This window comes from Phyllobates terribilis, unplaced genomic scaffold (assembly GCF_046119375.1).
Source record: "Phyllobates terribilis strain yellow unplaced genomic scaffold, ASM4611937v1 Scaffold_4__5_contigs__length_816908805, whole genome shotgun sequence".
NCBI classification, from domain to species: domain Eukaryota; kingdom Metazoa; phylum Chordata; class Amphibia; order Anura; family Dendrobatidae; genus Phyllobates; species Phyllobates terribilis.
Window position 1 is genome coordinate 731,410,975 of NW_027362764.1, and position 26,821 is coordinate 731,437,795.

Consider the following 26,821-nt stretch of genomic DNA (forward strand, 5'->3'; position numbering starts at 1 on the left):
CACACGACCATGCCTGGCTGTATGTTCAGCGATGAGAGACACAGATCAGGCTGCTGTGTTACAGCTTTCAACAACTCTGCAGCGGTGGGCGGTTTGTCACCTAAGCAATAAGCATTTTATCCTCAGCACAGCCTGTTGCCGCTTGTCCAAGGCAGTGCTGCAGTGCTTTCAGCTTGTGACTGATGTGGTCATTTAGGAGATGGAGGCCTAATTGGAGGAGGTGCAGAATCTGAACAATGTGATTTCATTGAGGTTACATTGGCAACTCTGTTTTTTACGCTAAAGCAAGATCCTACAGTGTTTTTGTTTTTTTACATTATTTTTTAATACAAATGCATTCACCGAGAAATGTCATTTTAACATTTTACAACCTTATCTGGCCATGTGGTGTGTGACACATCATCAGACACATCTTGTTTAATTTATGATGGAGGGACTTTGAAAGTCACAAAGCCTATTTTTATAGGGCCATCAGGCTGTCCTTTTAAAGGGCCAGCAGTCTGCCCTTGCTATTGTTAGAGCCATCAGACGGGTATGCTTTGTTGTTTCCATTATTAACAAGTGAGTCTCCTATACTGTTATTGCGTATGCAGTGACTGCAAGGGCTGCCAAAAATTTGGAGGAACTCCAATGCCCCTTGCAAGAGACATAGATGTCAGAGAGCCTCCTAAAAACAATGTTCCCATTATTAGGAAGTGGGTCTCCCATAGTGTTTACCTATGAAGTGAAGCAACGGCTGCCAAAAATTTGGAGGAACTCCAATGCCCCTTGCAAGAGACGTTGAGGTCAGAGAGCCTCCTAAAAACAATGTTCTCATTATTAGAAAGTGGGTCTCCCATAGTGTTTGCCTATGCAGTGAAGCAACGGCTGCCAAAAATTTGGAGGAATTACAATGCCCCTTGGATGAGACGTAGAGGTCAGAGAGCCTCCTAAAAAAATGTTCCCATTATTAGGAAGTGGGTCTCCCATAGTGTTTGCCTATGCAGTGAAGCAACTGCTGCCAAAAATTTGGAGGAACTCCAATGCCCCTTGCAAGAGACGTAGATATGTTGATTTGGTACATATGGTGGTGATCTGGTGGTGGAGTATAAGGATGTGGAGAAGGAGGAGGACATGAGCAAATAGACAAAATGAGGAAGCGTATACCCATGTCTGGGTGTGAAGACAGTGGTACATGTGAATAGAGTTAGACCTCCTCAAAAAGAGACACTGTATTTGAGTTTATGCTACGCTGCTATTATTCAGTGGTGTGGATAAGTCTGGCCCAATCCAGCCCTTGTTCATTTTTATAAGAGTCAGCCTGTCAGCATTTTCAGTTGACAGGGGGATGCACTTATCGGTTATATTTCCACCGGCGGCACTAAATACCCGCTCTGACAAAAGGCTAGTGGCAGGGCAGGCCCGGACCTCCAAGGCATAGAAAGCCAGTTCATTCAAAGTGTCCAGCTTGGATACCAAATAATTATAAGGCATAGAGGAATCACGGAGGACTTGGTACGGTCGGCAAGGTACTCCCTCACCATCTTCCGAAACTTTGCACTCTTTGTGAGAGTACCCCCCGCCTCAGGACCTGAGCGATGGGATGGTCTGAGAAAACTGTCTCAGAACTTTGACAGTGTTCCCCTGCCTCTGCTCTATTGCATTTGTGGCTCTCTCGTCTGTACTCCTTGGTTGTCCAACAAACTCTGACCTCTGCCGCCAGCGTTTTCAGATGAGAATTTTTTCACTATTTCCACAACAAGGGCTTTCTCGTACTGCCCCATTTTATTAGGCCTGTCCTGCAAAGGAATAAGAGACATAAAGTTCTCCCTGTAGCGTTTGTCTGGAAGCATCGCCAACCAGTAATGACTGTCACCCAAAATATGGACAACGCGAAGGTCACGAGAAATGAAGCATAACATAAACTCAGCTATGTGTGCCAGACTGCAAAGAGGCAAGACTTCCGTGTCCTCACTAAGAGGACGACTGACCATGCTCTCCTCTTCATCCTGTTCCTCCTCCTCCTCCTTGTCTTCAGGCCATCCATGCTGAACAGACGGTATGGCAGCTGTGCAGGTAGTACCGTCTATAGTGCAGGAAACTAGCTCCTGTTCTTCCTCCTCCTCCTATTCTTCCTCATTGTCACCCAATCTATGTTAGGATGAGATGAGGCTCGGTTGTGTGTAATCACCCTGTATAGTTCCTTGCTCCATCTCATCGTGCTCCACCTGCAATGCATCCTCTTTAATTGAGAGCAGAGAGCATTTCAGAAGACAGAGAAGCAGGATGGTGATGTTAATTATGGCATCATCGCAGCTCACCATCTTGGTGGAGTCCTCAAATTTTTACAGGATGGTACATATGTCTGACATCCATGTCCACTCCTGAGGTTTTATGAGTGGAGTCTGACCTTGATACCGACAGCCTTGTTGATGCTGGTAGTCAACAACTGCCCTGTTCTGCTCATAAATCCTTCCCAAAATCTGCAATGTAGAGATCCAACGCATGGGGACATCACAGATCAGTCGGTGAGCTGGAAGCTGCAAGTGCAACTGAATCACGACAAGGGTGATGGAAGCTGTTGTTGACTTTCTAAAATGGGCACACAGGCGGCGTACTTTGAAAAGCTGATCCGATAGATGCGGGTAGGTTTTAAGAAACCGCTGAACCACGAGGTTAACGACATGGGCCTGGCATGGTAGGTGTGTGAGCTCGCCTTACTTCGCCTCACCTCAAAGCTGCCACCAGGTTACAGCCATTGTCACACACTCTTTCAGAGCTGTCCACAACCTTTAGCGTTGTGTGGTTTTTCACCTAAGCATATTATCTTCAGCACAGCCTTTTGCCGCTTGGCAGAGGCAGTGCTGCAGTGCTTCTAGCTTGTGACTGATGGATGCTGAAGAGGAGGAGGAGGTGCAGGAGCTGTAGAATGTGGGGTAAACCCTGATTGACCCAGGGCTCGCAATCCTTGGCGTCGGGAGGACATGTTCCTTCCCAAGGTCCGACTGGGTCCTGGCTTCCGCTATGTTAACCCAGTATGCCGTCAGCGAGATGTACCGTCCCTGCACAAAAGCACTTGTCCACGTATCTGTGGTTAGGTGGACTTTCCCAGTAACTGCATTGTTGAGGGCATGGCTAATGTTGTGAGACATGTGCTTGTGTAATGCGGGGACGGTACACTGGGATAAATAGTGGCGGCTGGGGACCAAGTACTGAGGGACGGCCGCCGCCATCAGGTTGCGGAAAGTTTCCTTCTCCACAAGCCTAAAAGTCAACATTTCAAGCGCAAGCACTCACGAAATGTGTGAATTAAGTAGTGTGGCCTGTGGGGCGTTAGCTGTGCATTTGCATTTCAAGGACTGGGGTAGGGACAAGGATGTGGGCGTGCTTGCTGACGGTGCTAATTGAGAGTGTTCAAGGACAGGTGCAGGGTGGGAGGCATCTTGGCATGTGCCATAGACAGCATAACAAGCAGTGGTGTCACCCGCAGACACTGTTGCTGGACCCTGGGGTTTGGCCCTTTAGTCGGGTGCTTTGCTGCCATGTGTCTGAACATGCTGGTGGTGGTCAGGCTGCTAGTTTTGCAACCCCTGCTGATGCTGGCCTGGCAGGTGGTGCAAATGGCCTTTTTGGGGTTATTGGTAGAGTCTTTAAAAAACAACCAGTCTCGGCAAGACCTAACAGTTGTACTGACAACTTCCGTTGTGTTGATGTTACGAGGAACGGTTGCCTGCCTTCTGTCTGCAGCCACCACACTGCTTGTTCTTGCCTGTTGTGGTGCTACGCCTCCCTCCCCCTGTGTGCTTCTGTCCTCGCTCTGCATGTCACCTTGCCAGGTTGGGTCAGTGACTTCATCGTCCACCACCTCATCTTCCACTTTCACATCCTGGTCCTCCTCCTGACTTTTTGACGATTGTGTCTCATCATCATCCACCTCTTGTGACAGTTTCCAACCGTTGACTTCATGTGACCGTGGATGCTCAAATATTTGGACATCGCTACATGCGATCTCCTCTTGCCTCACTTCAAGTGGACTAGGCGAGAAGCCCAAATCTATAAATGGAATATTGAACAGCTCTTCGGAGTGTCCAAGTGTGGGATCAGTTGTCTACGGGCACTCGGCATTGGTGGAGGAAGGAGGATAAGGGTGAGGAATATGCGGCCCAGACTCACGTCTACTGAGACTTGACCATGTGGAAGACAGGGTGGTTATGGTGGTGGCTAAATGAAGGGAAGCATTATCTGCTATCCAACCAATAACCTTTTCACACTGCTTTCTGTTCAATAGTGGTTTTCTGCGGTCCTCTATTAATTGGGACAGGAAGGTCAAGCGAGAAGATGTGGGTGTTTGTTGTGTCACAATTTCGGCTTGCCCACAGCCTTGGCCTCGTCCTCTGCTTGCACCATCACCATCACGTCCAGTTCCCCGTCCCTTGCCACGACAGTATTTTCCACGTTCACTACAAATGTCTGGATTTGAACTCAAGTGATATGTGATACGTGTGACAGAAAACCACAGTTTTAAATAGCTGGCCTGTAGGTTACTATTTTTCACATGGACCTGGTATCAATAACTTCACTAACACACTGCAACAAAATTTACATGGAGGCCAGAAATGGCTGAATTTGGAGCGACTTATATGTGATACGTGTGACAGAAAACCACAGTTTTAAATAGCTGGCCTGTAGGTTACTATTCTTCACAGTGACCTGGTGTCAATAACTTCACTAAACACTGCAACAAAATTTAAATGGAGGTCAATATTTTCCACGTTCACTACAAATTTCTAGATTTTTACTACTGTAATATGGAAAGAATCTGGCTGTATTCTGCTGTGGCAACAAGCAAATGGAGAAAAAAACGGTGTTCTCTGGATTGCTTTTCAAGGAAATAATCAGGATTAAGATCAAAAAATAATTATCCCTGGCCCCTGATTCCTGGGGCTATTTGTTTAAATATCTGTAACAGCAGCAGCAGACAGAACTGGAATGAAGCCTCTTGTGCTGTATTATACACTGCAGTCTGCCACATACACTATCTGCCTGCCTCTAATATATATATATATATATATATATATATATATATATATATATATACACTGCTCAAAAAAAAAAAGGGAACACTTAAACAGCAGAATATAACTCCAAGTGAATCAAACGTCTGTGAAATCAAACTGTCCACTTAGGAAGCAAAACTGATTGACAATCAATTTCACATGCTGTTGTGCAAATGGAATAGACAATAATATATGGAAATTTTTGGCAATTATCAAGACACCCTCAATAAAGGAGAGGTTCTGCAGGTGGGGACCACAGACCACATATCTGTACCAATGCTTTCAGGCTGATCATTTGGTCAGATTTGAATGTTGGTTGTGCTTTCACACTCGTGGTAGCATAAGACGGACTCTACAACCTACAGAAGTTGCTCAGGTAGTGCAGCTCATCCAGGATGGCACATCAATGTGAGCTGTGGCAAGAAGGTTTGCTGTGTCTGTCAGCGCAGTGTCCAGAGGCTGGAAGCGCCACCAGGAGACAGGCCAGTACACCAGGAGATGTGGAGGGGGCCGTAGGAGGGCAACAACCCAGCAGCAGGACCGCTACCTCCGCCTTTGTGCAAGGAGGAACCGGAAGAGCACTGCCAGAGCCCTGCAAAATAACGTCCAGCAGGCCACAAATGTGCATGTGTCTGCACAAATGGTTAGAAACCCTCTCCATGAGGGTGGTATGAGGGCCCGACGTCCACAGATGGGGGTTGTGCTCACAGCCCAATACCATGCAAGATGCTTGGAATTTGCCAGAAAACACCAGGATTGGCAAAGTCGCCACTGGTGCCCTGTGCTCTTCACAGATGAAAGCAGGTTCACACTGAGCACATGTGACAGGCGTGACAGAGTCTGGAGATGCTGTGGAGATTTATCTGCTGCCTGCAACATCCTTCAGCATGACCGGTTTGGCAGTGGGTCGTTAATGCTGTGGGGTGGCATTTATTTGGAGGGCCGCACAGCTCTCCATGTGCTCATCAGAGGTAGCCTGACTGCCATTAGGTACCAAGATGAGATCCTCAGACCCCTTGTGAGACCATATGCTGGTGCGGTTGGCCCTGGGTTCCTCATGATGCAGGACAATGCCAGACCTCATATGACTGGAGTGTGTCAGCAGTTCCTGCAAGATGAAGTCATTGAAGCTATGGACTAGCCCGCCTGTTCCCCGGATTTGAATCCTACTGAGCACATCTGGGACATCATGTCTCGCTCCATCCACCAACGTCACATTGCACGACAGACTATCCAGGAGTTGGCAGATGCTTTAGTCCAGGTCTGGGAGGAGATCCCAGAGGAGACCATCTGCAACCTCATCACGAGCATGCCCAGGCATTGTAGGGAGGTCATACAGGCACGTGGAGGCCACACACAATACTGAGCCTCATTTTTACTTGTTTTAAGGACACTACATCAAAGTTGGATCAGCCTGTAGTGTGTTTTTCCCCTTTAATTTTGGGGGCGACTCCAAATCCAGGCCCCCATTGTTTAATAAATTTGATTTCCATTGATGATTTTTGTGTGATTTTGTTGTCAGCACATTCAACTTTGTACAGAACAAAGTATTCAATGAGAATAGTTAATTCATTCAGATCTAGGATGTGTTATTTGAGTGTTCCCTTTATTTTTTGAGCAGTATATATATATATATGTGTGTTGTGGAATACCTAGACTAACAGGATGTTCAATGGACCCTCTTGCTATATGCACTGCAGTCTGCCACATACACTGCCTGCCTGCCTAACTCCTGCTATCACCTTCACCACTCAAAATATGCAGCTGGATTAGTCCTGAGAAGAACTGTTAGTTCAGATGGATATATATAGATGTTGTGGTATACCTACACTAATTAATAAACAAGCAAATCTCTCCCTGACGCAGCAGCACCTCTCCCTACACTGCCTGATTCCGGGATAGACTGTGATGAGCATGGCGGTGCCAGGTTTTATATAGACCTGATGACGCTGTGTGGCCAGCAAATCACTGTAATGCCACAACCAACATGGCTACGGCATTACATTGTGTGGTAGACAATCCCTGCATGTTCATTGGCTCTCTAAAGTGCACAAAAAATGCAGGGAGGGGTCCCGAGCTCCCACCCGAGCAATCTGAAAATATTCGCAGAGCGCCGAGCTTGTCGAGCACCGTGATGCTCGGGCGAGTACCGAGCAGTGGCGAGCATGCTCGCTCATCACTAGTTAGCAGCTGTGGAGCTGAACATTCCAGCTCCTTTCACTGTGTAATGGCCACTGTTTTGCATGGCACATTCATCCCTCTATGAAATCACTCAATTATCTGAAATGTTATAATCAAAAGCAAAAACTTGAATTCCTAAAAAATTTATTCCTCCATGAGCTGACAGAAATGTAATTTGTGGGTGCTTGTTTGGTTAAGGGAGAGTGGAGATGCAGGACAAAATAGAAATACTGGTAATATTGGATTTTCTCTTTTATTGGGCCAGGTTATAAGAGTCTGGGGAAATTAAAGCACAGTATCATGTAATCATTTGTTCCCATGGGTAGTAGATTACAGAACATTTCTATATGTTTAGAGATGATGAAGCATGGCTCATTTTTACAGATAATGAAAATTTAGGGTCAATATAAACCCATCATGCATACTAAGTGGCATAGTGAGTCAAATAAAAGACAGTATTGATTGATTGCTGTGGATGCATATCCTATGCCATAATTCCTTATCTGATGTCTTTATTTAATAAGAGTATTGTTTTGAGGTCTAGTTAGACTAAGTTAACACAGTATAATATATCCATATACATTTCTACATTGTTTACTATTATATTATTGCTCATATGATGTTGTAATTCATTTTATTATTATTTTATTAAGCTTGATATTCTAGAATTTATTATTTATTTTTAGGCGTTCATTTTTGCAAAACAAGTTTTATTTTTTAAATGGGCAATTTAAAGGGCAGCTAGTTAGATGAGCACTTGGTCTATAGGATATCTATTTTTTCACCTTATAAATAATTAGTTTTTTTCATGTGTTTTTTTGCCCCATTTAATTTCAAATTTGTATATGTAGATGTATTCTATTTGTGCATAGTGATGTGCAGAAACATCTGAAGGAGTATAACACATTTAGCATGCATTTCAGACTTGCAGGACCATTGTTGTTTGCATTATTGTCGTGGTAAGATATCACTAGTACTAGGGGTTTCCTAGATTGTCCATTGACACAACGATATTAATTCAGGAGTGTGGCTGTGAGATACAGAGAGCTGTGAAGTCTGTTAGATAAAATTAAGACTAATGCTTTATTTATTTACATTCTGACACCAAATATTTGGTAATAATAACTAGAGGTGAGTGACTAATTTCTAAACAAATCAAATTCAGTTAAAATTTGTAAACGTTTGGCGTTTAAGGGAAATCTAAATTTTGGGTGATTTGTTTTGCTCTAGTTCAGTAAAATGGCTGCCAGCGGGGCTTCATTTTACTGGATTCTACAGGGCTTGAAAAGAGTTAAAAAAAATGCATTTACCTCTCTTTTGCCCTCACCACTGTCATTACCTGTCCTACCACAAAGAGTGGGAGAATTCTCCTGAGCATGCGGTGTCGGCAAATGACATCACCGCTTGAGCAGGAGAATTCTCCCACGCTGTCAGTGACGTGCATGAGGTGAGCTGAGTTCATCTGGATGCCGTCACAGCAAGACACTGAGGAGAGCAAGCACGCTTGCACTCCTCAGTGTCTCTGCGGCATTGCAAGCTGGATGGCAGCATTCTGCTGCGATCCAGCCTGCCATCTCGATGTAGCAGAGCTGGAGCCGTCCTGGGAACCATGGAAAGGTAAGGATGAGGTTGGTTAATTATTTTACTTTTATTGCAGGAGATCATTGGCTTCAGCTGGATTAGGCGTGACGGTAAGTAGAGTTTAATTTAGAATATTAAAGTATTGTCTGTTTATTTAAATTAAAAGATTTTATTCTGGGTGTTGGTGTTTTTTTTCACTTTCACTATGGGGTTACTAATGGGGACATCTAGGTAGGTATTCATCTAGGGGCTGATATTAGAAGCCTGTGAAGCTCCATGGGTATTACCCCCTTCCCAGGCTTCAAACATCTGCCCCAGCCGTCTGCTTAACCTCCACTAGAGATTAAAATTACGGGGGACCCCAGGCCAATTTTGTTTTTTAATAAATCCTTTATTTTAACACTAAATGACAAGGACAGTAACCAACACTATCACTGTACTTATTATATATGTGACTATCATGTTTCTATCTATCTAATCTATGTATGATGCTCTATTCTTTCTGTTCTAAATTGTCGGGTACCGATGTTATAACTGTTTGCGGGAAATGGTGCTGGACAACTTTTTTTGCCAATCGCGACTCGCATCTTAAAGTTTTCAAATTCATGTGGAACCACAAATTTGAGAAAATTTGACTCGAACTTGATCCTAGACAGATTGATCTACTCATCTCATATTTTCATAGGTAACCAAATAAAGATACAAAAACAATCCTCATTATAATTAACTTTGAATTAAAACAAAATTACTTGCACACACAGACATTTTAAGTGCTGATATAAGGATTATTTTTTAAGAGAATAATCTAATGAAAAAGGGGTTGAATGGTTAGTGTTATACCTACTAGTAGTATGGCACAAGCCACTAATATGCTGTTTATGCCTTTTCCCCAAGGAAATGAAAAGCTCCGATTGCCTTTTTATGTTTAGATCTCAATAGATAGACTACACAGAACCACCTTCTTTGGCACCAGATACATAAGCATTGGACAAATAAATAATACTAGCACCTTCTAATTATTGACTGTGTTTTTGTAAACTTCCATAATGTTAGGGTATAGCCAACAATTAAATGATGAATTCCTCTGCACCTGATACATAAAAAGAATATGTTGCAACACTAGTGATTATTACAATTGAAAAAATAGTCATTTGCTTTATCCAACATCAACCAAAATAAGATAGCAAAGCCCAATAACTAGAGATGGGCACATTTATTTAAGTGGAATTGAATTCTACTCGGATTTTACAAAAATTTGTGTTCTCTAGTATATTGATATTTTTTGTAATTAATTGATTATTGTTTTGTTGATTTTTTTTTCTAATTTACTCTGCACGAATTCAGCAAAATGGTAGTCAGCTGCGTTCGTAAATTTGCTGATTTTTAGAGGGTTGATAAAAGGTTTTTAAATAAAAACATAATACTCATCTTACTACTAACCTGTCCCAGCATCTCTGCTACCTGCTGCCAATCATACATTTTCTTCTTTCTAAAGTCGCACAAAGGTGTCTTTGTTTTCGATAAAAAATTACCAGGCTTCAAAGGTCATGGTGCATCATAACATTGCAACATCACAATGCTGTGTTAACTTAGAGGCCTCGTCACGGCCAGAAGTCCTATTAAACAGGTCTCGGTGGTCATGGCATGTGGCAATGTAGGGATGCCATGATGCGTCTGGGCCTCCAAGACCTGATTACGGTCAGAAGCTCTATTCTAGAGTGAAAACAATGGTACACATACTTTTCTTTTTTCGATTTGGCTTTAAGTGACCATATTAATATTACATTTTAACACATTTTTAGGAATCTCAATCAACCCCTCCAGAATGATGTTGACCATGGGTTGAAATTTCAGTTGTGAATTAGTCCATACATTGCCTCTATGACTGTCCATTGATTTCACAGATATACAAGGATGAGACCACAGAGATTAGACAAGGAGTACAGACAAGGTCATATAAGATACAGTGATATAAAATTAGGGCATAGAGATGGCAGAATATGCAAGGATAATATGGGATTAATAGGAAAAAAGAATCCACATAAGTGACGCTGATAAGATAAAACTAATTGGCTACTTCAATAGCTGTCAGACAGTGTGTGTGTGTGTGTGTGTTTGTGTTATTTGAAATATTGTATGAAACAGTATTTTACCAAAATGCCAATGAAAACATGCATTACTGGGAATAACTCAACTAATGTTCCTAACTCGCTGAAAATTTGATCTACTAGCTAATGTTATTCTGCTGTCAAATATTCTGCAATTATAAAGTTCACCAAAAAGAAACTAGAAGTATATGAAGCAAGAGATTTAAAAATAGTGGAGAATTTTTTTTTAATATATTACATAAGACATATATGCCATATGCTAAAACATGTAGAACGCTACATATAGGATCCATAACATAAAAGGATGCAGCTATGATAGAAGTCGTCTTCTATCAACCACTTCCGTATTTAGGTCAAAGAGAAAGAGTTGCCCTGGTCATATAATAAGAAGAATATTATTTTGGAAAGTCCCAGAAAAACACAGATAGTGATAATGTGTAATGTTATGCTCGCGCCCGGACTGACTGGCGTGAGCGTGATTAGTGATCCCACTGTACCATGAACCGAGGAGTGCCTGGAAGGGCGTAACTAAGTATCAACCCGATACGACCAAGGTCGCACGGTGGCTCAGTCGACTCCGGGAACCAAGGAGGAACCGAGCAGAGGGACCAGGTGCTACTCCAGGTCAGACCCCGGTCACAGCTGTTGACCCACACCGGGGAATGCAGGAACAGGCAGGTTAGACTGGCATACAGGCAGGGGGGTATTGGCAGGCACGGCTGGTATGCAGACAGGTGAGTACTGGCAAGCACGGCTGGTATGCAGACAGGTGGGCACTGGCAAGCATGGCTGGTATGCAGACAGGTGGGCACTGGCAAGCACGGCTGGTATGCAGAGAGGTGGGAACTGGCATGCATGGCTGGAGTGCAAACAGGGAGATACTGGCAAGCACAGCTGGAGTGCAGACAGGGAGATACTGGCAAGCACGGCTGGAGTGCAGACAGGGAGGTACTAGCAGGTTGGAGCGCAGGCTGAACAGGGTCCAGTACAGACTGGGAGACAGGAACAGAGCCGCAGATGCAGTAGACAAGCAGAGTAAAGCGAAACCACCGGAGCGGTGGTCAAGGCAGAGCAGAGCGGAACCGCCGGAGCGGTGGACAAGGCAGAGCAGAGAGGTACCGCCGGAGCGGTGGTCAAGGCAGAGCAGAGAGGAACTGCCGGAGCGGTGGTCAAGGCAGAGCGGAACCGCCGGAGCGGTGGACAAGGCAGAGCAAAGCGAAACCGCCGGTGCGGTGGTCAAGGCAGAGCAGAGCGGAACCGCCGCAGCAGTGGACAAGGCAGAGCAGAGCGAAACCGCCGGTGCAGTGGACAAGGCAGAGCAGAGCGGAACTGCCGGAGAAGTGGTCATGGCAGAGCAGTGAGGAACCGTCGGAGCGGTGGTCAAGGCAGAGCAGACCGGAACCGCAGGTGCGGTGGACAAGGAAGAGCAGAGCAAAACCGCAGGTGCGGTGGACAAGGCAGAGCAGAGCGGAACCGCCGGAGTGGTGGGCTAGGCAGAGCAGAGGGAAACCGCTAGCTCGGTGAGCAAGCAGAGCCAAAAAGGGCTGAAGGTGCATGCAGAGAGGACAGGACTCTTACTATGAAGTAGCGAGTGGACACAAAACTCACAAACAGAAGTACAGAGACAATGATTTGGAGTTAGACGCAGGTTCAGACACTGCAAGAAAAGGGAAGGTACGGACATAAAGACAAAAAGGTAACAGGCTAGGAGACAATTCAGACAGGAACTGATACTGCAATTAGATACAAGAACGAGCCTGGGTATACAGCCCCCAGGGTGGCAGAAACAGACTAGAAGTCAGAAATAAAAGGTCTGGGTATGCAGACCCCAGAGTGGGGGAAACATACTAGAAGTCAGAGATAACAGGTCTGGGTATGCAGCCCCCAGAGTGGCAGAAAACAGACAAGATACAGGACAGGACCTGGCAATTCAGCTGGAAGGACAAACTGAGTGAAGGTGTTGCTCAGGCACCTCCTTCTGGGTGGAGGGGGTTTAAATATCCAGTGACTCACAGCAATAGGCTGTGGATGCATTAGGAGCGCGCCCACAGCAGCTATAAGAATCAGGAAGTAACCGGGCCGCCGCCCTAAGCAATCAGACAAGAGACATGCACACAGCATGAACTGGAGCAAGGTTTGTAGGCTGGACTTATGGGTAAGATTGCGGTCTTGCATAGTGGGAGGTGGTGCACTATGCAAGCACACCGCCAGGGATGTTACAAGTAATAACTAGAGAATGACGCAAAATTCTAATTCGCTCTTTCTTGAGTATTTTCCTGGGAAATTTGATTAACAGAGAAGTTATTCTCCACGAATTGAATGTCACTTAATATACTCTGGGGTCTCTTCAGACCCCAAACCATAATAAGTGAAAGATGCAAAATATAAAAACATACATATGCTTACTACTCACCTCTCCGGTGCCTTGGCTCCTCCACCAGAAGCCGCCATCTTGCTGAATTTGCATGAAAGCAAATGACAAATAATCTACAGTTTGGTGAGTGCAGATTTTTGTAATATTCCAGCAGTGCTTAATTCCATGCTAATATATTTGTGCATCTGTAATGATAATATCTAAAGCCCAGATTGATCAAGACCGTCATTGTTTTTATTTTTTTTCATGAACATGTATTAAACTGTGCTCCACTGAAAACTGATGAATCTCAAATAGCTCAGGTACTGACCCTCCCTATACAAATAATGTAAATTTGTAAGATGTCATAGCTGCTTGGCATTATGGGAAGCCACGGGGCAACCAAAATAATGTTAGCCCACTCTCTGATGCTTTGACTGTGTGGAAATTAGTGCTGGGCAAGTTTTTTCCTTTTTTCTTGCAAATCGCTTATCGAATCTCAAAAGATTCGAATTTGCATAAAACGATGAATTTTAGGAAATTAGTGTCGAACTTGGTCCTTCACGGATCAATCTGCTCATCTCTAGTGTGTACCATTTTATACGTTTTTAGTATTTTTAACATATGTCTTTGGTAATCTGATAACAGTACCTAGATTTTTGAAATTATCTTGTTTTATACACTCTTTTGTTTTTTTATGATGGTCTTTGTATTGTTTTGGAGTATGCAATTGAGTTTATTCCTGGATATATTTACCTATTTCCATCTATTTAATTCATGTACATATTGCTATAACCTCACAATATTACCTGGAATAATATAATAGTCTGACAATGTAACCTAATATTTATCATTAGAAATTAGTGAATCTACCAAAATTCAAAATCTGCAGATTTGCTGGCATTCGGCCAGGAAATTTGGTGCAAATTTAATCTACTCAGTAGGGGTTAAAAAAACTACCTTCTTATACTTATCTCTTTTCAATCCTACCCATATCTCTTGCCGTTGCTTCTGGTTATATGAAAGGCTGCTTTGTCTTTTTTTTCCTATCTTCAATCTTCTTCTGTTTTCTCGCCTCTGGCACTACCATTCTTCACTAGCCGCCACTCCATCACAATGGTTGCGATGCACACATTTAAGACAGCATGAAGCTTACCGAAGGATGACAGTGCCAAAGGCACAGAAACAAGAGGATAGAAAACAGAAGAGAAAAGACAGAGGAGTCAAATGAAGGACCAGCTGGGGTGGGAGAAGCATGGGGAGTGGCAAGGATAAGTTTGTAATAGATACATTTTTAACAATTTTACGGCTCTCAAATTCCAGCAAAGCGATGGCCAGCAGGATGTCTTATTTGCTCGAATTTGATCTGGAATCTTGTCAATTTCTAATTTTTCTTGAAATGTATATAAATCTAATCTATAGTTACCAACCACATGATTAGCCAATTGAAGTGACAATCCGTAAGAGTCTATGAGGTCAAAATCCCTTCCCACGAAACACAAAGATGGTTGGTATATCAGAATTTCTTACCAAAATTTGGGATCCAAAGGTTAAAGTTACTCGTGGTGGAGAGGGAAAGGTCAAGTCTGACATGCCGAGGTGAGGATACTTTTAAAGGGAAGGTGCCATCAATTTTTTTTTTCTTTTTGTGAAAATAACATTATAATATTAATTTAAGCTTTGTAATGCAGTGTTTGCATAGATTGCAAACACTGCAACTTGCAAAATATCTATAAAAAAAAAAGATTACCTATACTTGCAGCTAGGGGGGAGCATCTTCCTGTAAAGACCTCAAGCAGCTACAGTAATGCTTACTTGCATTACGTTAGCTGAAAAATTGGGGCAGTGTCCTTGTGACATCAATGTTTCCCTCCCCTTTTGGTGTTATACTACACCCAAAAGTGGAGGAGGCAGAATAAAGACTAGAGACAATGCACCACCATTTTCTTGGTGACTGCACTGTGATCTAATCTCAGCCAGCTGCTAAACAGGAAGTGGATCTCAGTATATTTACAGAAGAGCAAGCAGAAAGAAGACAACGGACTGTGGAGCAACGTGGACCTGAGGAGCAGAGCTGAACGCAGTGGAGAAGAGAGCAGCTGCGAGGCCAGGACTGAGGAGACTAAACAGTGCAGCAGTGAGGGTCCATAGCTTTACTGCACAGGCAGTGGAGGATGGGAGAATATGAGAGCAGAGCTGGGGGAGCTTGTGTGTGTGTGTAAAAAGCTTCCAATTACTTGTCCTCAGTGTGGAAGCTCTGGGCCACAATGAAATGGCACCTAGACACACCTACAGCTGTGAATTGAGCAGCCCACAGAGGTGAGAGGCGTGCCCAGTTCACAGCTAATGTGGCTACAATGTTACAGATAGGGTCGGCATCCGACCGCTGAAGCCTATGTCCAGGGCTGCCGTATTTGAAGGAGTGTGAGTGTAGTGTAGTAACTCTTACACTCTTGAAAAGCAAGATGGCAGCCCCCAGTAGCTACAAAACAAATTAATAAAAAATAAACAATAAATACTGGGCACTTGAAAATATGTTATAACATTAAGGAATTTAACATTTTCATTTATTTTACATAATGTAAAATGTGGCACCTTCCCTTTAAGCCACAATGCTCCTCTGGGAAATATGCAAATTGTCTCTTCAGAGAGGAAGAGGACAAGAACTCTAGTGCCACCTATAGGAAGTAGCAATCTTAAAAGTTAATATCGACAAGGCTTGTTAGCGAGTCAGTATTTATATTTAATACTTAATATATAATTAACATTCTAGTCTAGAGACAGTCTGCAAATTACCAAGAGTAAAAAGGTATACCTTCCCTATGCAATGTTTTTATAAATGCACATCCAGACCATTACTGTACTAATTCTAGGAGTGAATTATTACAGCACTTCGAAACCTGGTCATGTGCATGAATCTGGGTTGAGTAGATGCAATCGCATCAATGTCCTACACAATATAAGCACAGGACCTGCTAATATTACACGTTCTATATCACTTTAGCCTAATTATATATATATATATATATATATATATATATATATACAGTACAGATGAAAAGTTTGGACACACCTTCTCATTTAAAGATTTTTCTGTATTTTCATGATTTTGAAAATTGTACATTCACACTGAAGGCATCAAAACTATGAATTAACACATGTGGAATTATATACTTAACAAAAAAGTGTGAAACAACTGAAAATATGTCTTATATTCTAGGTTCTTCAAAGTAGCCACTTTTTGCTTTGATGACTGCTTTGCACACTCTTTGCATTCTCTTGATGAGCTTCAAGTGGTAGTCACCGGAAATGGTTTTCACTTCACAGGTGTGCCTGTCAGGTTTAATAAGTGGGATTTCTTGCCTTATAAATGGGGTTGGGACCATCAGTTGTGTTGTGCTGAAGTCAGGTGGATACATAGCTGATAGTCCTACTGAATAGACTGTTAGAATTTGTATTATGGCAAGAAGAAAGCAGCTAAGTAAAGAAAAACGAGTAGCCATCATTACTTTAAGATATGAAGGTCAGTCAGTCCGAAAAATTGGGCAAACTTTGAAAGTGTCCCCAAGTGCAGTTGCAAAAACCATCAAGCGCTACAAAGAAACTGGCTCAAATGAGGACCGCCCCAGGAAAGGAAGACCAAGAGTCACCTCTGCTTCTGAGGATAAGTTTATCCGAGTCACCAGCCTCAGAAATCGCAGGTTACCAGCAGCTCAGATTAGAGACCAGGTCAATGCCACACAGAGTTCTAGCAGCAGACACATCTCTACAACAACTGTTAAGAGGAGACTTTGTGCAGCAGGCCTTCATGGTAAAATAGCTGCTAGGAAACCACTGCTAAGGACAGGCAACAAGCAGAAGAGACTGGTTTGGGCTAAAGAACACAAGGAATGGACATTAGACAAGTGGAAATCTGTGCTTTGGTCTGATGAGTCCAAATTTGAGATCTTTGGTTCCAACCACCGTGTCTTTGTGCGACGCAGAAAAGGGGAACGGATGGACTCTACATGCCTGGTTCCCACCGTGAAGCATGGAGGAGGAGGTGTGATGGTGTGGGGGTGCTTTGCTGGTGACACTGTTGGGGATTTATTCAAAATTGAAGGCATACTGAACCAGCATGACTACCACAGCATCTTGCAGCAGCATGCTATTCCATCCGGTTTGCGTTTAGTTGGACCATCATTTATTTTTCAACAGGACAATGACCCCAAACACACCTCCAGGCTGTGTAAGGGCTATTTGACCAAGAGGGAGAGTGATGGGGTGCTACGCCAGATGACCTGGCCTCCACAGTCACCAGACCTGAACCCAATCGAGATGGTTTGAGGTGACCTTGACCGCAGAGTGAAGGCGAAAGGGCCAACAAGTGCTAAGCATCTCTGGGAACTCCTTCAAGATTGTTGAAAGACCATTTCCGGTGACTACCTCTTGAAGTTTATCAAGAGAATGCCAAGAGTGTGCAAAGCAGTCATCAAAGAAAAATGTGACTGCTTTGAAGAACCTAGAATATAAGACATGTTTTCAGTTGTTTCACACTTTTTTGTTAAGTATATAATTCCACATGTGTTAATTCATAGTTTTGATGCCTTCAGTGTGAATGTACAATTTTCAAAGTCGTTAAAATACAGAAAAATCTTTTAATGAGAAGGTGTGTCTAAACTTTTCGTCTGTACTGTATGTTAATATCTAGAGCCCAAGAAGTAAAAATACCAGATATCTATCCCCTGATAAAACAATACTCCTCTTATCATAGAAACATTTCCAGTTCATTCTGAGTCTTTACTTTGCCAAAAAGAGCTACTGTAGCTACCAGGAAAAATAACCAGGGGTGCTTAAAATGACATTAATAATTTGCACACGTCTGATCCAAGAACATTTATCACTGTCCCTTAGAAGTGGAAGGAAAAATATTGTGCTATTTCACACCATTAAAAATACTTAGGTTTGGAATAATTGTTGTCGCATTACTTTCGGTAATGATTCTGAATGTTATCGTACTCTGTGTCAGGAGAGAGCACAGTTTTTAAGGTGTAATCTCACTCGAATCTTCCTGGCAGTTATAGTTGATGCACAGTGACAAAAATATTACAATACACTATCCCATTATAAAGCAGAAAATTGGATGATGATTTAGAGAACGGATCGGTAATGCTGATTTACAAAAATCTCAACACATCTTACTCCAATGGCAGCTATGGAGCAAAATAAGCCTGACGCAATTTGCATTTATTTAAACATATTTGAGTTTGAAGAATTACTGATATAATTCTGACAGATGTTAACCCTTGAGGTGAAGAATAAAATCTGTATTGAGCATTAGTATAAGAGTGAAAGTAACTGTCCTACATTCAATGGGCTGCCAATGAGTTTTATGGTTTTGTTTTGGAATAAAATATTGAGATGAGCATATACATTTGAGTAGATTTGAATTCTACTTGAATGTTACAAAAATCCTCATTCACCAAAATGCAAAATTTTGTAATTCATGTCAGCCCGGATCCAGAAAAATAGTGGCCAACTAGCCAACATTTTGATGAACCGTAAAAACTATCAAAGGATTAAAAAAAATACTTATACTGTTTCCATACACCAGAGCATAAGAAAAAAATAAAATAAATACTTATGCTCATTCTACGCTATTGCTTACCTCTCTGTTCTTCACTGCCCTCTATCCTGTTCATGGCATATCTTCTTATTACCGCCACTGAGCAGTGAAACATCAGGCCTCTTTACGCTTTGCTGGGACTTCCGGCTCTGATGAGGCCTAGGACATCTCTGCGTGACCTTACAAGCGCTTGCTTATAAACAGCCTGGGCCTCATCTGAGCCAAAAATCTCAGGCTAGCATGTAGAGGCCTGGGGTTTCAGTAAACTGAGTGGTGACAAGAAGATATTGAGAGGAGGGTCTGTAGAGATGAGGGGTGAGATGAGTATGAATACATTTTTTATTTTCTACATCTAATGTTTATTTTGCTCTGGGGTCTAAAAAGACCCCAGAGTATGATAAGGGAATTGTCAATTCATGGAATATAACATCATTGAAAATTTCCTGGGAACATTCACTTACGCGATTTGGCAAATTCAAATTTTGTCAGGTTCGCTCATCTCTAATGATTACCTATTTTTAGAATAGATCTTCAATGTCAGATTGATGGGTTTTTGATGCTTAGAAACTCACCACTCAGTTAATATCTTGCTATTTTGGGTACTACAGATCAGTTGCCATTGAAGTAAATGAGATCTGACCAGCAGTACTTGATAATGGCTGCTACAAAGAATCTGTCTCTGTATACTTTCGTTAGCTATGACTACAAGTAATAATTCACAAAGCTCATACCTCTTCAAGACAAATTCTAAAATATAACTTTTAATATCTGTATTAAATTATTGACAGCCATAAAATAACAAACCACAACATCAGTGCACAATGAAAGGAGGGGATAGTCCCTCACCCTATTGTTGGGTTCTTCTATCTATAGAATAACCACATATCTTTGCATCCTTTGATTATGTCTGTTCTTGTATCATAATACCTCAAAAATGTTTCCCCTTCATTTGCAATCTCCTAAGAGAATGACATTTGTGGTTAAATCACAATGCAAAAACTATATTAGAGACATAATGCATTCTTTCAAAAAAACTACATCAGAGTCTGCAATCCCTAGAGCTCTATTAGTTGACGTGCCCGGAGACTTCCGGTCATGTGCCCCTGACAAGATTTTGTCAGAGTCGGCATTTGGAACGCACACTGTGGAACGCATGACTTCCAATGGGTGAGGCGCACCACTTCCTGTGCAGTGGAGCGCACATGGACTTCTGGCATTTGAGACGCATGCCGGAGAACACATGTTCCTTGTGCTATGTAATGCATGTTAGCCTGCTTGAACATGTCACCAGTGTTGAATTAATGTAATATCCGGTCAACTAGGCACACTGTATGCACTTTACTGATGAATGAGAAGGGGATTTATATATAAAAGAGGGTGTTTGAACAGATGGTCTCTCCAATACAAGCACATTTATTATAGTGGGGACTCTCCCTGGACTCCCAAAATACTCTACAGAGAAGTGGTGGAGACTCTGTGCTTTTACATATGGAGGACTCAGATAAGTAAACCTTGACATTATACATTATGCCTTTTGAAAATTTGCCTAAATAAGATACTCCTGATGAACCTTGATAAAAGGTGAAATGTGTTGAATTGTACAGGCATTGAGTCATAAATGCACGATATATTTTCATTCATGACATGCGATCTTAGTTGTGCAGGCATTAAGTCATATATGTATAGATTTGGTATTTATTTGTATTAAATGGATCCCTGGTCCAGGACAATTTATTAACTGAGATCATAAGCTATATACAAGCTGATCGGGCATTGAGTATTATCTTGAAATGGATCCTCTGTCCATGTCATTCACACTGCGTAAACTGACTAAAGGAGCATTTTTTAAATTTGTAACATGTCAATTTCCCTTGTAGATATGCTGAGTTTTACATGTCTTTTTTCCAGATAGATTAGCGTTACTTGCAGAAAATCCAAGGGTAAAAACATATATGTATTTTAGTGCATTTCCAATGCCGAAAAAAACATACTAAAATCGCATGTAATCCACACATCACTGTATCAATTAAGCTTTGTCAAAGACAAATATCAGAAAGCATAAAAAACAAAAGCAGCTTGATTTAAAACATGAGATACCAAAAAGCAAGAAATATTGCAGTATCAAAAAACACAATAAAAACATGTTTAAAAAAACAACAACACTCTTAGAAAATCTGCAACATGAATAACCAAATACTCGTCATGGAAGCTTTACTTTCAATTAGCTCCTACTGATTTCTGTTTTCTTCATCATTGAATGCAGATTTGAACGACTTTGGATTTATTGCGCAGGGGTATTGCTGAAATTAAGGGGTAGTGAGCGATATTTCTTAGAATCAATTTTTTATGTTGGTTCGGGTGTAGAAGCCTTTGAGGTTGTAAACTCTAAAATTAAGTTTGAACATGTAACATATTTTTACATAGATAACTTTAATGTATGTACAATATCTCCTATTGACAGAAAGAAATAGTTGTTATCAAATTCAAAATGACTTCACAAATTGCTATCAATGTTTTAAAAAATATTACCAAATACAGAAGGGCTAAAACACTTTCAAAATAAAATTGAAATCACTGAGTGATATTATTTACTTATATCTGTGCATAAATATTGGTTCTTCATATCTTACAATCATTTATATATAAAGCTACAATGTCTAACTATTTAAAATCTACTTAAAAAGTTACTTTTGACAATGCGTATTTTGCTTTAATAATATGAAAAAAGTCAAACTGGGATTCTATGAATATAAAAGTATTTTTGCAAAGGTTATTCACCTCATTGGCTGCAAATGAGTATATACTGTGTTGCTCCTTAGGTAGTAGAAAATAAAACAATTTGTAAATGGAGATACCAAAGTGCCTTTTGCAATGAAATTTAGTGATAGCCATGTTGATAAAGAATCTGTTGTCTTCAAGTTGATTCCATGGAGGAAGGAAATAAGAAAGTATCCTTACCAGGCAAGTTCAATTACACAAATATGACCTTGTTAATTATCATGTAGTTGGCAAAAGTGTTAAATGTTGGAAAATTAAGATGCATTTACACTTGAAGATAATCGTGAACGAGAGTTGTTAAAATTCTCTCTTCATGATTGTTATGCTGTGTAAATAGGTTGATGATCACTTGAGGAATGAGCAAAACGTCATAATCAAGGATCACAGGTATCCAACTATAAAATCAAAGTGGCGCTTCCCAAAAAAAGCTTTCAAATGTTTTCATCATATATATGAAAATATTTTTTTATTCTCGGCAATCAATAAAGCACAACTCGTTTTGGCTAATTTTTCACAATAGCTTTCCTCAGGTGATAAAAAATAAAATCAAGATCACAAAAAACCTTTTGGGAAGCGCCACATTGATTTTTCAGTTGCATACCTGTGATCCTTGATGTTGTTAGGAGAGCCGTTCAAATCTCTCATAATTATCCACCGGGTGCTGCATACCCGTGAAATATAAAAATCTATTACTGGATCCCCCAAATTTTCCCATGACATAAGATTTCAATTGAAGCCTCAATATAATGGATACCAGGTGAGCAAAACACTTGATGAATTGATTCTGTTATCCTTAACAGCTACTCTTAGATCGGCATCACTGGTCTCCTTTTTCTCCTTACAGAGAAACCCTTCCTAGTTTCAAAATGTCATAATGTGAAATAATCTTTTCTGCAGAATAAAAGATCATAATTCTGTGTGGTACATCGCACTGTGTAATCAGGGCTCGCACTGCTAAGAACAATGGCAGCCTATGCACACTGAGCGTCTGCCTATGTGTGAATGGTGCTGCTGATTGGTCTGTGTACATGAATCCTTATCCTCCTTTCACACAGCATTTTTGCCCATGTTCGTTGAACCCATCGGGCCTTGTGTCCAAACCCCCCCTGCAAAACGGGATTCGAGCTTAAGAGTCGAAGGAAACATAGACTATAATGGTGCCGATAGAGTTAATGTGTACTCTGATGTGCATCATTTTCGGGTGTCCATGCCTACTGGAGACTAACAATCACATGCAGTCTACTACGTCTGGTTGTCAATCTCCAGTAGGCATATACGCCTGAAAATGATGCACATCAGTCTTATGCCGAATCCCGTTTTGCACATATCAGTGCACATCAGTGCACCAATATGGTCTAGGGCACCCTTGGCGATTATACACATATCCCGTTTTGTGGGTGGGGAGGTTCGGACGCAAGCCCCCACGGGACCAACAAACATGGTCAAAAACACTGTATGGATGTAGACTTAGTGGCTAGTGCTTTACTATTTACAGGGACAGTTCCTTTAAAATATTATTTATACATTGAAATTAGATATATTGTATAGAAGGAAGAGTTGTGTGTTAACAATGCAACAAACTTTTCTTTTTGTACGAACACCAGTAAGTACATTATGACTGGCACTATTACACTGACACTGCTGTTTATAGGCACTATTGCAGAGACATCATAGTCGAGAATATTTTAGGGGACATAGACTAAATGCACAGAGCAGCTTTATTTGCCTACAAGATGTGATATTTTTTACCCTGTCATTTCGAGTGCTTAGAAGGAACACAATGGTCCCAATCCATCAAAACAATTTTTCTCAAATTCAGGAGTAAATTGCTTTGGAAAGTGGCAACATTTTGGGGCAACTCAGAGTTGTGTAAAAGTTTTATGACTTGTGGAATTTTTTCAGCTCTTATGAAGTAGGTGGAGCTAAGTTGGGACTGGAGCATGGCAGGGGGTGTGACACCTAGCTTGTCTAATTCATTAGCAAGGAGTTTGTATGTTCCCCTTGTGATTACCTTGCTTTCCTCTGGGTTCTCCGCTTTCCTCTCACACTACAAAGATATACTAATAGGGAATTAAGCTTGTGCGCAACATTGGGGACAATGATGATAATGTTGGTAAAATATTGGGGAAAATGATGGCGCTATATAAGCAAAGCTTAATAAACAAAATAATAAATAATTTATGATGAGCTGTGGATTTCCTTATGCCAGAGTCCTTACCCAAGTCTTTGGAGGTACATGCAGGTACATACCACTCGTCAGACACTCTGGATAAATTTAGAGGTATGCATCACTTAATGTATCACGAGCGTCTAACTCCAAGATGACCCTCATCAAAACCAGTAAGAAAATCATCAGTCTTGATGAATTGATGTCTATGACTGGCATTACAGGTCACTATGACATTATTACAGGGACAGCTGTAGGAGAACTAGTTTAAAAAGTTATTGTAAGTTCCTTGGGTTGCACTACTTTAAGGACAATTAATTAAAGATGTAGTAAAGGTTATTATGAGTTACAATGCATCAATCCCATAACTTATTCCTGAAGGTTAGCCCTCTCAAAAAAAACTAAGATTACTTAAAACTGCATAAGTTATTGACCAATGTCAAGTTTGGTGTCAAATTACACTAATTTGTGTTGTGATATCTCAATGCTTTGTTATTAGTGATACGCGGACATGCTCGGATAAGGAGTTATCCGAGCATTCTCGAGTCCTTACCAAGTATCTTCGGGGTGTGTTTGTCAAATAGGTTTGCGTCACCGCCGCTGCTTTCCTCGCAGCTGTTAGCCAGCCGCAACACACACAGGGATTGCTTGTTTGTTAGGCAATCCCTGCATGTATTGCGGCTGTCTACCAGCCATGAGACATGCAGTTGCGGCGATGCAAACCTATTTGATGAGCATGCTGAAGACACTCAGTTAAGACTAAAGCCTACTCGGATAACTCTGTAAGTCAAGATAACCTTTGCTAGATCTGTACTCGGAAATATTTTACAAGAAGTCCATATATTGCTCTATATTCTCCACACACATTGCTTTAATGGGTACAGTAACATTTAGAATTAGCATTTATTTCATTTGTAGACACAACTTGGTAGGAAATAGTATAGCAAGGCATACAGGTAATGAATAAGAAAATGCAAAAATAGCCAATAAAATATGCAACAATTTATTTATTACAGTTTTCTCAAAAGTTTGTTTTACTGTTTTTTTTATGCATTTTCCAAATAATAAAAAATAGCAAAGATTATTAAATTAAAATTGTTTTGCAGAATACTTCTTACAGATCACAATGAATAAATCTCTGCATGCATTGTTGGCCTTGCATATTAAAAGTCTGTCCTGGCAAACTGTTAACAGATACCATTTGAGATTTTGGTTGTTAGCCACCCGCTGTTCCCAATAAATCAGGCAGCGAAGCACTGATCCATGTCACAACATGTTTTAACCTCTCTCTCCTACTGAATAGAGTGGCAACAAACCAATATTTGCAATTCCGTTTAGCTAATGGAAGGTATCCTGCATCCTGTTAGCTGAATCAATGGTAAAGATTTAAAGCTTTAAGGCAACAAACGAAACCTGCATAATGTCACCCATCAGACGGGGAACAAAAATGAAAAGGAGAAGGAAAAAAAAAAAGAAAGAAATCTCTAATGTTTTTCCCTGTAGGAGTTGTGGATTTCATTATCAAGTGTGATAATTACTATAGCCAGCAGGGAGAAATTTCACAATTTGTGACTGGCTTAGTGATTAAAAAAAGATTATTTCTGTATGGAAGACAATTCCTATTATTTCATTTACAGGTGAAACAAATGTTAATGTATTAAACAAGTAAGAATGAAAAACAAAAGAATTGCAAAAGGAAATAAAGCAAGCTAGAACAAATGCTGAATTAAAGGGATTATCACTAGTGTTGAGCGAATTTGTTCGGCATTTCAAATTCGTGTTCATGTTCGGGGTTCCGTCTTGTTCGCGCCCATAAATCTGCTCCGCCCATGAACATCCCTGATTTGCCACGCTGTCACGCAGATGTTATATTATACTTTAGATACAGAATTAGAGCCTACATCCATCTAAAATTAAAGCCTCCTTGAATCAGTATTTTTTCATGCCATGTAATGTGTAGGATCTACGCCTATTCATCTCTTACAAAACTGATAATATAATTTTAAAGAAGACTATTAATAGAAGATGAATGCATAATAGCTCATATCAACACCATGTTCAAAAGAACTTGGGAGAAGAAAAGAAAGAAGTGATCCATACAGTCAGGAACAATATTCTCGTATTCTCGCTATTCAGCTTTATGTCTGTCATCATACCGCAGATGTCTGATGAGTTCTAAAGACTTCAAAAATTGTTTCTTTTGCTCTTATCTGTATATTGTCTGGATGTCAGCCTACTGAATGTGTGTCTACTCATCCAATAAATGCTCGGACCTTCATTGTTGCCAATGGTGAATTTAACTTTAAGGCTATGGACTCTTTTGATATGACTATTACATATGTTGCCATTACTTTAAGTTAAAAACTTAACTCATTAATTTTAAGACCCCTATATATTTATTTTACAGTCTGCTGCTGTTTTTTTTTACTTTTATTTACTTATATTTTTTTTATTTTTTTTTCAGTTTTTCTTGCTTATATCCCTCCCAGTCATGGGTGTTGGATGTTATTTCTCTACATGTCCAGCATTTTGCTGTCTTCATCAGCTCTTAGTTATCAGCACTAGTGTTGAGCCACCCCCGTAGTGTTCGAGTTCGGTTCGGTTCGTCGAACACCCGTGTGTTCGCCGAACTGTTCGTCGAACTGTTCGTCGAACACCTTCGAACACCGTTAAAACCAATGGCAGGCAAACAAAAACACATAGAAACACATAGAAAACACCTTCAAAGGTGTCCAAAAGCTGACAAACTGCTCAGAAGACACAACTAACACATGGAAAAGTGACAAGTACATATAGTCATGCGAAAAGAAAAGAGGTGGAGGAGTAAAAGGAGGGGGAGACACAGATATAGGCATGTCATGCCCTTCTAAAATCCAAAAAGCGAGAAGCCGACACGGCCAGTCCGCTCCTGCCCGTGCCACCTCCGTGTCGCCGGGTTTGTGCCAGAGCCGCGGTGAACCCTTATGGCCAGCCCCCCTCTCCCAAGACTGGTGCCTGTCCGCTGGTGGGTCG

The 26,821-nt window shown here is 41.2% G+C and overlaps 1 protein-coding gene across 7 annotated transcripts in view; it reads right to left on the bottom strand.

Moving 5' to 3' along the window:
* CSMD3 (CUB and Sushi multiple domains 3) overlaps nt 1-26,821 on the bottom strand; it is a 2,085,767-nt gene that overhangs the window by 1,454,320 nt on the left and 604,626 nt on the right. The gene's annotated exons all lie outside the window — the stretch shown is intronic.